The sequence below is a fragment of the Phyllobates terribilis genome, unplaced genomic scaffold (assembly GCF_046119375.1).
Source record: "Phyllobates terribilis strain yellow unplaced genomic scaffold, ASM4611937v1 Scaffold_5__5_contigs__length_657084704, whole genome shotgun sequence".
NCBI lineage: Eukaryota > Metazoa > Chordata > Amphibia > Anura > Dendrobatidae > Phyllobates > Phyllobates terribilis.
The window spans coordinates 283,277,689-283,292,730 of NW_027362765.1; positions in this window are offsets into that span (position 1 = coordinate 283,277,689).

A 15,042-nucleotide genomic window follows, 5' to 3' on the forward strand; every position below is an offset into this window, starting at 1 on the left:
TTTGTCAATCATTTTATTTAGAAACATTATACACAATCTAAAAAAGTATAATCTTTTTTGCAACTCAAAATATATAGCAAACTATTCTTTTACCCTTCCTTGTTGGATCCAGCATTGCGTCTTCACTGCTGCTCCTGGTTTCTGTTGTAGTCTGCAATGTTGACGTCACATCGACAGCGCTGCAGCCAATAATGAGCTTGGCAATTCTGCCCAAGTAGACAACACACAGCGTTAAGAGTTGCTGAACTCACTGTTTGGCAGCATCACACTCATCGTGGCGTCAACGATACAGACAATAACTGACACAGGGAGCAGTGTCGGTGCTTAGGGTTAGTAGTTTTCTGAAATCAGAAAACCCCTTTAAGTATTGACTTTCGAATAAATACTACATCAGGTATTCATATTATAAACCAAATATTGTCACATGTGCTTTTCCTGGTCAGTTATGTTAGTAGATTGGATGACAGTATAACTGATTGACTATTAAAGGGACTCTGTCAGCACAGAATGACTGGTCAGACTAAGTCCCACCACTTGGTGTTTCATGGCGTGACCAATCATTTATATACACTTTCCCACCTGTCTATTTTTCCTCAATCTTCACCCCCTCTTTTCTTTGATTGACTGCTCTGGCTTCATAGAGTGAGAGGAGGGTGTAGATAAATGGAAACCAAGCAGGTCTGAAGGTGTATATAAATGAATGGCCTCGCCGTGAAGCACCGAGCACTTGTACTTGGTGTGAACCGTCATCCTGTACTGACACAGTCCATTTAATGATTACATTTTATGCCCAGCATTGAAATCTTATTTAACAACAACAGGTCATTTAGATTCATTTTTTTTACCAAGAAAATAAGAATACTTGCAAGAAAGTAAGTCATTTAGTTTTATGAGAACCCAATAACATTGATAACAAAACAATTTGGCTTCTAAGTTCTGATGCTTTGCTTGGAGGTATTGGATTCTCCAAATTGGATCTTGAAATATGCATAAAAGAATTGAAGAATCAGGATAAGCTGTGTCCATTTTTTACCCTGTTATGATAATATATAGTCAGACTGAACTTACCTTGTGATCAAAGCTGAAAACTTGGGTTTTCAAAAGCTGAAATGTAGTGATGAGCAAGTATGCTCGGGCAAGCACTGAGTAGTTACAGGTGCTCGGTGATATGTTTGAATCACTCCCGTGTGCATGATTTGCAACTGTTTGACAGCTTTAGTAAATGTGAGGAATGTCTATTTCTTACACATTCCTCACATGTATTAAAGCAGTCAAACAGTCGCAAATCATGCACACGGGAGTGATTCAAACATAACACCGAGCAGCTTTAACTACTCGGTGCTCGCCAGAGCATACTCGCCGAAAGGGTTAACAGAACATACTCGCAGGCTCAGAAGCATAGACTGCATCATCTCTAACAATTGTCAGCTGTATGTAACTGGAAAAAGAGAGAATATCAATATGGTGGCCTCCCAACTCTCCCCCAACAGGTGATGTGGGGGAAGATAAGGATACGGTATGTCCGAATTCGGATGCAAATGCTATAATTCTTGGTGAGATAAGCTCCCATCAGAGGTGTCTGTTAGTAGCTCTATTGTATCCTCTATATGGAGGAGACATTTCTGAATCATTCAGTCAACAGTTTTCTGTTGTGCAGGGGCCCAAAAGAATGCAATGATGCAAAAAAAACAAAACATTGTGTTGTCATGAATAAAATTACTTTATTCTTTCAAAAGCAGGGCCACATCTTTTTTTAGGATATTTTCTTAGGTATTGCAGCTCACTTTCACTTTTCACTTCAATGTAGTAGAGCTGCAATACCAGATACAACCCATGGACAGATGTGGCACTGTATTGGGACAAAGCAGTCATGTTTTTTAAATCTTGTGTAATGCCCATAATATATATGTAGCACCCTGAGGATTCGGCTGCTACAGGGGTATTGCACCTCAACCCAGAGGTGTGATATTCCACTCCCGGGTAAGGATGGAGTGTGGAACTGAGCTCAGATAGACTGCATGCACTACATACATCCCATTCCAGAGGAGCAGGCCGACGGTACTCCCACTTGGAAATGTGCAGGTACAACCGAGCCTGTTCCTGGCTGGAGTGGGAGGGGGGTGGTACATCCCATGTAGTGTAGGGGCAGATAAGTGGAGCAGTCTGGGTAGTGATAGGAGCTCATTGGGTGCTGGTCACCTGAGCTCACACATAGAGGGATATATAAGGAGGGCACCAACTTAGAATCAGGGTCAGACGCAGAGAGTCAGTCAGCTGCAGAGGACAAGTCGGATGCAGAGAGCAGGAAACAGCAGCCCTGGAGAGAGAGAGAGTGGAGCAGAGAAAGACCCAGAGGGGGAAGACTGAAGGGACCCAAGAACCCAAATTAGAGCACCGGGTGAGGAGTCAGCATCAGGGTACCGGAACCCAAGCTGGTGGGGGCAAAAACAATCCCCAGCCAGAGACCGGAGACCGTGGGCAGTGTCTGTCACGGTCACCCACCACATTCACCCCGAAGGCACACCACATGCAGGGTCAGGGAACCCAGGGCCATGGGTGTCCCAAAAGAAGGCCCGAGGGAGCTGGACCTAGGTGAATCCCTGGTGGGGACGGCTGAAGAAAGGACAGAGGGAGAGCTCAGGGCCACGCTCCGGACTTGTTTGGGGGTTGGCTGGATCCAGGACCTGGTGGACGCAGCACGGCTCGGGTGGTCACTAGCAGCTGGAGTGACCGAAACATCAGCAGTAAGTAAACTCCCTTAACTGCACAACCCGAGTCTGTCTTCATTGCCGGCTGCACCACACCACCACAACCCCCATCCTCTGCGCCTGTCCCCTCTGAGGCTATACCCCTCCCGTTGGGGGTTATCCCACCAAGCTGCGCATCCACCATCAGCCTCAGCGGACCCTGCTGCAGCGGCGGCCACAGTGACCGCATCACAACGGGTGGCGTAGTCGACACAAAAGAACTTTAGTAACATCTGTAAAGCTGCCACATAACACTGAGCTTGACGCCCTGGGCACGGGGCCGGGTCACAGCCGCTCGGAGACTACAACCCCCCATCTGATCCGGTGCCGGGTATTCCCCTCAAAAAGGAATATGTCCCAGGGGGCGCGTCAACTTTGGCTTAGCCGGCAGGATCACGTGCCCGCAACACCCGGGTACTGCGTGCCTGAAGAAAAGTGCAAGTTTACCTCAGAAAGAAGTCTCCCGCCAGTTCCGGAGGGTCCACGCCATCGGACTCCATCACCAGTCGTTTCCCGCCGATTGTCCGCCATTTCCAACTTGTTCCCGCCATCTGCAGAGCTTCCCGCCACTGGGCGACGCTTCCCGCCAAAACCGCAGATTTCCCGCCTTGGAAGAGCAGCGGACGCCATTATGGGCGTGCCAAAGGAGGGCAAGAGGCCACCTCCCATCGTGGGCCAGGACAGAAAATGGCGCCAAAAGTGGAAACCGCCCCCACCAACAGAGACTGTGATGCTGGAGGTGTCTGTCAGCGTGAAAGAACTCCCCCTGGAGCTGACAGTCACCGAGTTGCCCCGGGACCGCCCTCGAAGTGGGAGGAGACGAAAGAGAAGAACAAAGATGGGTGTCGCTTGGAGCAGTCTGGAGCGAGCGCACCCGGAGGCAAGAGGTCTAACAAGGAGCAGCGGAGGAGCTCACCCGGAGATGGAGAGAAAGCAGAACAGCACCGGCCCGCTGGCCAGGAGTCTGCTAGAGACCGAGGAAGGAGGGCAGAGCAGCACCGGCCCGCTGGCCAGGAGCCTGCCGGAAGCCGAGCAGAGCAGCACCGACCCGATGGTCAGGAGCCTGCTAGAGTCCACAACCCCGCTAGGTCTAGCGGAGATCCTAGCGCAGCTCCCCCGAGACCGGGAGTGTGCACAAACTGCCCTGGAGGGCCTCGCAAGGAGGATGGCCCGGGTACAGCGCGAGATACTGGCGGAGTGGAGCCGGGAGATGGCCCAGCAACCAGAGACCAGTCAACGGAGCACGCTACCCTGGAAGAGGAAGCAGACCGCCTCTGAGGATGGCGCAGGAGGACCCAAGGCCGGAGACGGCGCCGAGGAGGGAGCCAAACGCATGGAGGCAGGTAAAGGGGACGCCTATACCCCAAGCCGTGACACCGCTTACCTGCCCCAGCTCCCCGTCGCAGAGCCCGAAAGTCCCCCTGCTGTGCCCGTAGCCGCCAGGTCACCGCCATGGACTAGGCCCCGACCGGAAGCCGCCGCCGCGACCCCTGTGACGTCACGCGCCTCGACCCGGAGCGTGACAAAACAGGAATTATCACCAGCCTGGTCGCAAGGCCTAGTACCCCCGGGCGCCGCACCACCAACAGCGCCCCCTACCTCCGCGGAGCCTCCGGCCTGGCCGCAAGGCCAGGTAGCCCAGGGCGCCGCCGTCCTAACGGTGCCCTTCACCTTCCAGGTGCCCCAGGCCTGGCCGCAAGGCCTGGGCAACCCGGGCGCCATCACCACCGCGCCCGCGCCCGCAATACCAAGGGTGCCACACCTGGGGGAGGACCTCTTCAGCCAGCTCACATGGCCGGACGGGCAGCCCTTCATCTGGCCCGAAGGATACCATGAGCTGGGGCGGCAACAGAGACGAGGGCCCTTGTGTGAGCCCCTGATCCCGGCTCCGAAGCCCGTGACTCGGGTCTCGCCTCCTTTGGAAGACGCACAGTTTGAGTGGGACCCCACCGGAGAAGATCTAATGGGGTTCACTCAGGAAACTCGGGCAGTCGCCGCTGAGCGGACTGAGTGTTGTCGTCAGCAGCTAGCAGAGTTTACGAGAGAACGGGAGGAGAGGCGGGCCAGAGAACAACAGGCCCAAATCCGGAGCGCGGAGCAGAAGAGCCGGACTAGGAGGAACCCCCGTGCAGCGCATTGTCCCCGCACCATCGGGACAGTGATAAAGTTCAACCCGCAGCATGGGTGGGGCTTTATTCGGGACCGTAACAACCGCAGTGACGTTTTTGTGACCCGCAGAGACGTCGAGTCTCACCTGCCGGAAGGTCACAAAGGCCGTGACCTCTACGTCGGAGATGAAGTCACTTTCACCCGGCACAAGTGTGCCAAAGGACCTTACGCCCTCCACGTACACCGCTTGACGGAGGAGGAGTTGCGGTACGGAGAGGAGGAGCCAGAGGACCCGGACGGGTCTGAAGCAACACCATATCAAGAAAGAGCAGGAGGAAGACGCCGTTGAGTGCGGCCGAGAAGTGATGTAAATAGTTACCCAATCGGGGTATAAAGGAACTGAAACTGGAACTGTTGCTGCTGCTAAAATAGTCCCCGTTGGGACCAGTGAACTGTTTTACCCGTTAACCCCTTCATCCTACAGGCTGAGGACTGTGAGCAGCCATTCCCTTTCCTCTAACTGGCCGAGGACTGAGAGCGGCCAACTTCCAACTCCCCTGTATATAGTTGCGCGTCCTAAAGCGCCCCCTACCGGTTTTATAGAAAACCAGATTTTCTAAGAGACTGTCGCACTTTTCCCGGACACACGTTGCACAGTGTCCGGAGGAGGAACCAGAGACAAGAGAAGTCTACGAGAAAGTTTTATCTGATAAGATATGTTATATATATAATGTTTTATATGTTTTATATGTTTATATGAAAAATTTGTATGTTTTGGTGTTTTATGTCTTACAGCCCGAGGACGTGCTGTGATTTACCAGGGGGGAATGTAGCACCCTGAGGATTCGGCTGCTACAGGGGTATTGCACCTCAACCCAGAGGTGTGATATTCCACTCCCGGGTAAGGATGGAGTGTGGAACTGAGCTCAGATAGACTGCATGCACTACATACATCCCATTCCAGAGGAGCAGGCCGACGGTACTCCCACTTGGAAATGTGCAGGTACAACCGAGCCTGTTCCTGGCTGGAGTGGGAGGGGGGTGGTACATCCCATGTAGTGTAGGGGCAGATAAGGGGAGCAGTCTGGGTAGTGATAGGAGCTCATTGGGTGCTGGTCACCTGAGCTCACACATAGAGAGATATATAAGGAGGGCACCAACTTAGAATCAGGGTCAGACGCAGAGAGTCAGTCAGCTGCAGAGGACAAGTCGGATGCAGAGAGCAGGAAACAGCAGCCCTGGAGAGAGAGAGAGTGGAGCAGAGAAAGACCCAGAGGGGGAAGACTGAAGGGACCCAAGAACCCAAATTAGAGCACCGGGTGAGGAGTCAGCATCAGGGTACCGGAACCCAAGCTGGTGGGGGCAAAAACAATCCCCAGCCAGAGACCGGAGACCGTGGGCAGTGTCTGTCACGGTCACCCACCACATTCACCCCGAAGGCACACCACATGCAGGGTCAGGGAACCCAGGGCCAAGGGTGTCCCAAAAGAAGGCCCGAGGGAGCTGGACCTAGGTGAATCCCTGGTGGGGACGGCTGAAGAAAGGACAGAGGGAGAGCTCAGGGCCACGCTCCGGACTTGTTTGGGGGTTGGCTGGATCCAGGACCTGGTGGACGCAGCACGGCTCGGGTGGTCACTAGCAGCTGGAGTGACCGAAACATCAGCAGTAAGTAAACTCCCTTAACTGCACAACCCGAGTCTGTCTTCATTGCCGGCTGCACCACACCACCACAACCCCCATCCTCTGCGCCTGTCCCCTCTGAGGCTATACCCCTCCCGTTGGGGGTTATCCCACCAAGCTGCGCATCCACCATCAGCCTCAGCGGACCCTGCTGCAGCGGCGGCCACAGTGACCGCATCACAACGGGTGGCGTAGTCGACACAAAAGAACTTTAGTAACATCTGTAAAGCTGCCACATAACACTGAGCTTGACGCCCTGGGCACGGGGCCGGGTCACAGCCGCTCGGAGACTACAACCCCCCATCTGATCCGGTGCCGGGTATTCCCCTCAAAAAGGAATATGTCCCAGGGGGCGCGTCATATACACCCTAAACAACATTGTCCTGTTAGTGTATGTTAGATTGAGCATTCATTTCCCTATTCAGTGAAGAGTCTTTCTTGTTTTGCAGCTGCTAGCATCATTTTGGAGATCATTGTATGTACTTTACTATTCAGTAAGCAGGTTGAAATGGCTGTGCTCCCAAAGGATGTAATTAAAGAAGCACACCATCTACTGGGAAATTCTCTTGTGTTTGGGAACATCTACCAATCCATATAGCTGTATTATTCCCATGTGTGTCTATTGGATTTCATGGCAACAGCTTCATTGTGATTTGAGTTGCTTGATACTTAGTTATGCATAAAGGATTATAGTCACTTTGGGAAGAATATAAGGACATATATAAAGAAGAAGTATAAACAAATCTTTTCAGCATTCTCTTATAGAAGAATTACTAAGATTAGTATATCTTTTTATTTATGCCATTTACCTTCTTGCCAACTTTTTTTTAATACCTAAAAGCTCCTTTTTGAACTAGTTAAGTTCTTTTTCTTAATGATGAACCTTTATTTTTCTTAGAAATTACTGAAGTCCCTTGGTTGCCTTGGCTTTTGGTAACATGGAGACAGTGGTCCTAAACATATTGGATGTCTGAGACATATCTTCCGGGAATCACGGGAAAAACTTGTATACCAATTAATGAAGGATGATTAATGTCTTGTCACAGCGGTAACTCGCACATGTTCCCAATGCCATGCTACTAACGCCATTCATCGCTCTGTTCCGTCACGCTTAGTACCTCATACAGCTATTCCAACTCTGCTGCATATTCCTGCTGTCTTCACTTGGTTATAGGAAGACGTGGCCAGATCCTGCATGGATTTATCCAAGCTATGTCCTGCAGGGTTTGGTTTCCTCAGCCTAATCCCTGCCAGCAGGGGATATATTAGGCTGCTCCTCCTCCTGTTCCCTGTCTGAACTTAGAGTCCTATTCCTGTCCATCTCCAGCATTAAGTCTCTGTGTTATTGTGTCTCATATCCCCTGCTACTGATCTGGCTCTTTAACCCATTCTGTCTGACCTCTCAATTTCTCACCTTGGCTTGCATTGTGAACCTGTGCTGCCTGCCTCGACCTCTGACTGTCTGACTACGCTCCTGTCTTCACCCCTCTGTGCTCTGCTTTCTTGCTTTGACAAGTGGGTAAGCTGCCGCAAGTCTTGGGACTGCCCTTGAGTGACACCTGGCGACTACCTAGCCAAGCCTATCCTCACCATCAGAGGCTCTATTGAATACCGGATAGTCGCTTAATCACGCCCATCCATGGTGGCACAATGGGTCCACACCCACCGCCATCACAGTAAGTTCAGACCATGAACCCTGCTTACTAGTCGGGTCCCAGAGACTCCAAATCAAACATACAAGTCCTGTATGAGGAAGTTCGTTCTCAGCGTTAGCATCAAGACCAGCTGATGCAAGTAATTTTGGTTGTGGCAATTCAACTGCAGGATTTGTCAACCTCTGTTTTCACCCTGTCCTGCTCACCAACCATGACAGGGTATCCCTCCTCAGAGCCAACTTCCTCTCCAGGTGAGCCACCTAAAGCTCCAGATTTTGGTAGAATAGCTGAGCTCCTGGTTCCACTCTCTTTATAGCTCATTTTTACTATAGATTCTGTAGCAAACTTTCATGAAAAACAAAAAGTTACTGTGACGGCGGTGGGTGTGGACCCACTGCGCCACTGGTCAGGCTTACCCTGGAGAGTGTGATAAGGAACTACCTGTCTTCACTAGAGCCTGTGAAGGTGAGGATAGGCTTGGACCATTAGGGTAGTCACCAGGTGCCTCTCCAGGGCAGTCCGCTTATCTGCAGCAGCTGATCCATGGGTAAAGGCAGAAATGTGCGGCACAGAGGGCAAAGACAGAGGTGTGGTCAGACGGTCCGAGGTTGGGGTGGGCAGCACAGAATAAAAATATGAAGCTGGTGTCAGGAGCAGAGAGGTCAAACAAAATGAGTGAACAAGCCAGGTCGGTAATAGGAGAGTCAAAACAAACATGCACCTTGACAGATTGCTAAAGACAGACTGAAAATAGGAACCTAAGTTTAGGCAAGGTGTGTAGGGGGAGTTGCCTAATAAATCCCCTGCTGGCAGGGGTTAGGCCAGGGAAGCAAAACTTTGCATGACACAGCAGGTTACATTTCTGTAGAGTCTGGCCATGCCTCCTTATAGCCAGGTACAGCCTCTCCAGAAACAGGGGAATGCTGCTGTGCTGGAAATGCTGCAAGAGGCAGTTCAGCATGATGGCCTAACACTGGGAGGAGCCTTAAAGGATCTTGAGGATCTTGAGGTGGAAAATATGCAGAGTGATGGAGGTAGGTTTCCTATGCCACTGATTCAGAAATCCAAAACCTTCCTTCCACTATCTACTTGCCCGGCAACCTCCTCTCATCTCCCCTCTACCATCAGAGGAATCCCTATCGGGCAATTCCTGAGATTAAGAAGGATTTGTACCACTAGGGAATTGTTTCAACAACAGTCCCAGGATTTGACGAGACGTTTTAGACATCGTGGCTACAGCAACAGAAGTATAAAGGCTGGCTATAAGAGAGCTACAGTACAGACCAAAAGTTTGGACACACCTTCTCATTTAAAGATTTTTCTGTATTTTCATGACTATGAAAATTGTACATCCACACTGAAGGCATCAAAACTATGAATTAACACATGTAGAATTATATACTTAACAAAAAAAGTGTGAAACAACTGAAAATATGTCTTATATTCTACGTTCTTCAAAGTAGCCACCTTTTGCTTTGATGACTGCTTTGCACACTCTTGCCATTCTCTTGATGAGCTTCAAGAGGTAGTCACCGGAAATGGTCTTCCAACAATCTTGAAGGAGTTCCCAGAGATGCTTAGCACTTGTTGGCCCTTTTGCCTTCACTCTGCGGTCCAGCTCACCACAAACCAACTCGATTGGGTTCAGGTCTGGTGACTGTGGAGGCCAGGTCGTCTGACGTAGCACCCCATCACTCTCGTTCTTGGTCAAATAGCCCTTACACAGCCTGGAGGTGTGTTTGGGGTCATTGTCCTGTTGAAAAATAAATGATGGTCAAACTAAACGTAAACCGGATAGAATAGCATGCCGCTGCAAGATGCTGTGGTAGCCATGCTGGTTCAGTATGCCTTCAATTTTGAATAAATCCCCAACAGTGTCACCAGCAAAGCACCCCCACACCATCACACCTCCTCCTCCATGCTTCACGGTGGGAACCAGGCATGTACAGTCCATCCATTCACCTTTTTTGCGTCGCACAAAGACACGGTGGTTGGAACCAAAGATCTCAAATTTGGACTCATCAGACCAAAGCACAGATTTCCACTGGTCTAATGTCAATTCCTTGTGTTTTTTAGCCCAAACAAGTCTCTTCTGCTTGTTGCCTGTCCTTAGCAGTGGTTTCCTAGCAGCTATTTTACCATGAAGGCCTGCTGCACAAAGTCTCCTTTTAACAGTTGTTGTAGAGATGTGTCTGCTGCTAGAACTCTGTGTGGCATTGACCTGGTTTCTAATCTGAGCTGCTGTTAACCTGCGATTTCTGAGGCTGGTGACTCGGATAAACTTATCCTCAGAAGCAGAGGTGACTCTTGGTCTTCCTTTCCCTGGGCGGTCCTCATGTGAGCCAGTTTCTTTGTAGCGCTTGATGGTTTTTGCCACTGCACTTGGGGACACTTTCAAAGTTTGCCCAATTTTTCGGACTTACTGACCTTCATTTCTTAAAGTAATGATGGCCACTCGTTTTTCTTTACTTACCTGCTTTTTTCTTGCCATAATACAAATTCTAACAGTCTATTCTGTAGGACTATCAGCTGTGTATCCACCTGACTTCTGCACAACACAACTGATGGTCCCAACCCCATTTATAAGGCAAGAAATCCCACTTATTAAACCTGACAGGGCACACCTATGAAGTGAAAACCATTTCCGGTGACTACCTCTTGAAGCTCATCAAGAGAATGCAAGAAGTAGGCAAAGCAGTCATCAAAGCAAAAGGTGGCTAATTTGAAGAACCTAGAATATAAGACATATTTTCAGTTGTTTCACACTTTTTTGTTAAGTATATAATTCCACATGTGTTAATTCATAGTTTTGATGCCTTCAGTGTGAATATACACTTTTCATAGTCATGAAAATACTGAAAAATCTTTAAATGAGAAGGTGTGTCCAAACTTTTGGTCTGTACTGTATATGCACCAGTAGGGAACAATTGCTTTACTGCAATAAAGAGATAAAGGAGGATAGCCATGGCCCCATAAGATTTATAACTGAATACAATGTTCAGTGGCACGAACTCATGGAAATCATTAAAAAACATTGGAAGGTCGTATTAATGGATACCACATTACAAAAAATTCTACCCCAGAGGCCTTTCATGGTGGCAAAAGATCTAGAAATTTGCAAGACTCATTAGTACACAGCCATTATGAAAAAGGCTGTTGTCCACGACCTATTGATAAAACCAGATTTGGCTTCTCAAGATGTGGCAGATGCAAAGCTTGTAAAAACATGACTAATGGAAAAAACTTTAGTAATTTCAATAACACCAAGATATTTGAGATTAGGAAAACTTTGTCCTGTAATTCGAAGGGTGTTATTTATTACGCACAATGCCCGTGTAAGAAAATCTATATTGGTCTTACAACCCGAGAATTGAAGGTAAGAACACGAGAGCATGTTCTGGACATAGAGAAATCGGCTTTGATTGATGACGTGGCTGGTCTACGCACTCTTACCAGGCATTTTAAGCTTCACCACAATAGTGACCCTAGAGGTCTTAAGATTAAGGGCATTGACCAAATTGACATGGGCATTAGGGGTGGAGATTTGGGTCAGGCCCTGGCCAAACTCGAAAGTAGATGGATATTCCGGCTTGGCACATTATCTCCTCAGGGGTTGAATGAGCAATTTGGATTTGGTGCTTTCTTATAATTATAATTATGTTATTCACATCCTCTTACTATCCATCTATTATCAATTGATCTCTTCCTACTGTAATATAACTGTTACCTTGTTTCCCTTATATCCTGGTTTGTACCCTTTTTAATCCGTCTTTTTATAGATTTTAACTTTATTTTATTGCTTCTAGTTCTTACCTGCAGCTGTTCCTTGATGTGACATGGAGTCTGGGATGACCCTTCGGAGTGTTTGGTTTTAGGTGATGGCTCCGGGATATGAAGTCTGCAGTGATTGGACCATGCCAACTAATGACTACGTGAGGCTAAAAAGGATGAGAAAGACACAAGAAGATCCATTACTTTGGACTTTATTAATTAATCAATAACAATAAATTTTTATTTTTTGTCTCAAGGACATTTATATATGTATTTATTCAAACTAATTTTTCATTTCAATGATATGTATTCATTTACAAATTTCTATCCATTTTTATCATTTTTCATGTTCACTCTCACACATTTCACATTTCACATCTCACTATATATTTTCTCATACCTTCATTACACTCTTCATTCAACACATTCAATCTTAATTTTTTACACTCTTTTTTACACTTTTCATTCATCATATTTAATTTTCATGTTCACACATTTCCGGTATCCTCATTGACTCATGTTCAATACTTATTTGCTACAGTATTTTTCATCAACGTTTTTGGTTATATTCACACATTCCTCTATTGGCTCACACTTATATTCACTCACCACAGCATTCTTCACCAACTCATCTGTTCACATTCAATATTCATTTGTCACTGTATTCCTTCACCCACTTTTCTGTTTACATTCACATACTTTTCACTTGGCTCACACCTAACATTCCATGTAACCAGGTGTTTGTGTGGCACCCCAGGGGTCTGGTTTCCCACAGTAATGTAATGTTATGTCTGAGAGCAGGTGGGAGGTCCTTTGGTCAGGGATCCTGTGCATGCCACACCTCCTGCCCAGTCTTGGGAGGGGAAGACCTTCCCCTATATAAACCCGGGGCTGAAGCAGGGTTAGTCAGTCAAGGAGAGTAGAGACAAGAAACAGTCACAGGAAGAAACAGCAGAAGCTCAGTGGGAGCAATACTACTACAAGTCAGGGGCTGGCAGCTGCAGAGCTCGCCCTGACTGAGAAGCTTTCTTACCGGACCCGGCGTCCGAGGCTGTGGGGACTAACTCTTACCCAGCAGCAGAAGCCGACCGGCAGGGGATTTCAGGTCCTCAGGCCCAGAAACCCGAAGGCACAGTCACACGCGTGGGACCAGCGCCGCCATCGTGGAGCGGAAGCCATTAGAAGGCCCCGAGTCACCGGCCATACGGGTGAGCACCACACGGTACATTCAGGGACGTGGGCTACTTATATCCGCTTCTAGCAAGGTAGCCAGAAGAGTACAGTCAGTTTGGGAGGCCTACAACTCCGCCTGGCCAGGGGAGATCCCATCTGCTCAAGGACTGACCAGGCCCCGTTCGCTAGCCAGTACTCCGGGAGGGTCTATCGTTGTTACCAGTAAAGACCCTGAATTACACCGCACCGTCTCTGAGTGGTTCCTGCTACCCTCATCTTCCACGTCGGCTGCCCTGAGGCCATACCCCTCCCGTTGGGGGTTATACTATCACGCTGCACAATTCTACACCGGCCTCAGCGGTCTGCCCTGCAGCGGCAGCTCCATAGCTGCAAATCAACGGGTGGCGTAGTCGACACTCAAATAACATCTATCAAGACTGCCACACACTGAGTTGACTCCCTGGGCACGGACCGGGTCCCCGCCACTCGGAGACTACAACCCTCATCTGATCCGGTTCCGGGTAAGCCCCCGTGCGCGAGACGCTGCGCGACACAGCAGGCCCAGGGGCGCGTCAACTTTGGCGTAGTCGGCAGGATTTCGTGCCGCAACCACCGGGTACTGCGTGCCTGAAAAAGAGACTTTTAAAACTTACCATCCGTGAAGTTTTCCCGCCATCGGTGAAGATTCCCGCCATCCGGCGCAATCTTCAGCCTTCTTCCCGCCATCCGTGGAGTTTTCCCGCCGTTGGACGCCATCTTGAGGACGCCGCACGGGAAGAAGAGGGGCGTGGACTCCGAAAGCGAGAACTGAAGCCCCGCCTCACGTCCGGACGTTGCGTAATGTCCTGGAAGGAGCCCAGCAGACGCCGACGTCACCGGAGCGCGACGGAAGGTCCTCAACCCTGATGATCTACTGCGGAGCCGCGGCCTACGGAACAGGATCATCGCAAGGTAGGCCACGGTCCACTAGGGGGGAGGAAGATGTCGGATGCGGAGGAGAGCTTCATTGCCTCAACCCCCGCCAGCGCCACCGCTGCTGCAGTTATGCCCTTCACCATGCCCTATATCCCGGGAGCAGCTTGGCTACCCCAGTACTCAGGGGAGTCACATACCCTGCATGACTTTAGAGAAAAGCTGGATAGCCTCTTCCAGGTGTACCCCCTCACAGAAGAGCAAAAAGTGAGCATCCTGGTGGCCCAACCAACCGGGGCAGCCAAAAGGGAAGTAAAATCCTGGCCACCTGGGAGGAAGACTGTCGCAGGGATACTAACCCGGCTGAAGGATACCTTTGATACCCGCACCTCAGCCGAGATTAAGCTTAGATTCTACGGGTGCAAGTAGCGAGCGCATGAGAGTATAAGGGACTATGCACTAAACCTACAAGAGGCCCTGAGGGCCATTAAACAGACCGACCCTGATGGAGAGGGAAACGAGGACAGGCTGTTGACCGAACAATTTATAGAGGGACTATATTGTAATGCCCACCGAACCCAGTTGCGGGCGATGGCCTTACAGGATCCCCATCTGGGCTTTGCACAGTTCAAGGACAGAGCCATCCGGGTGCTCCGAGAACCGGCACCGGGTGGCGGTGTGACCCACAGGCACCCAGCTATCACTTACCACCAGGAGGCGGCGCCCTTGTCGGCAGGGCCTGTGGGAGCTGATGCGCAGGCTTTGGACAATGACCCGGCTCCAGACCTACACCATCAGGTCCAAGAGCTAGCTAAGAGCGTTGCTGCGCTAACCCGAACTGTGCAGTCTTTACAGGTTTCCACCCCAGGGAAGATCCAGCTGGCATCCGGACCGGAGGACATCCCGTGGCGTCGACCAAGGAGGACCCCACCGGCCAGAGGAAGACCCAGTGACCGATACAGCGAAGACGGACGACCCATCTGCCGCCGCTGCAA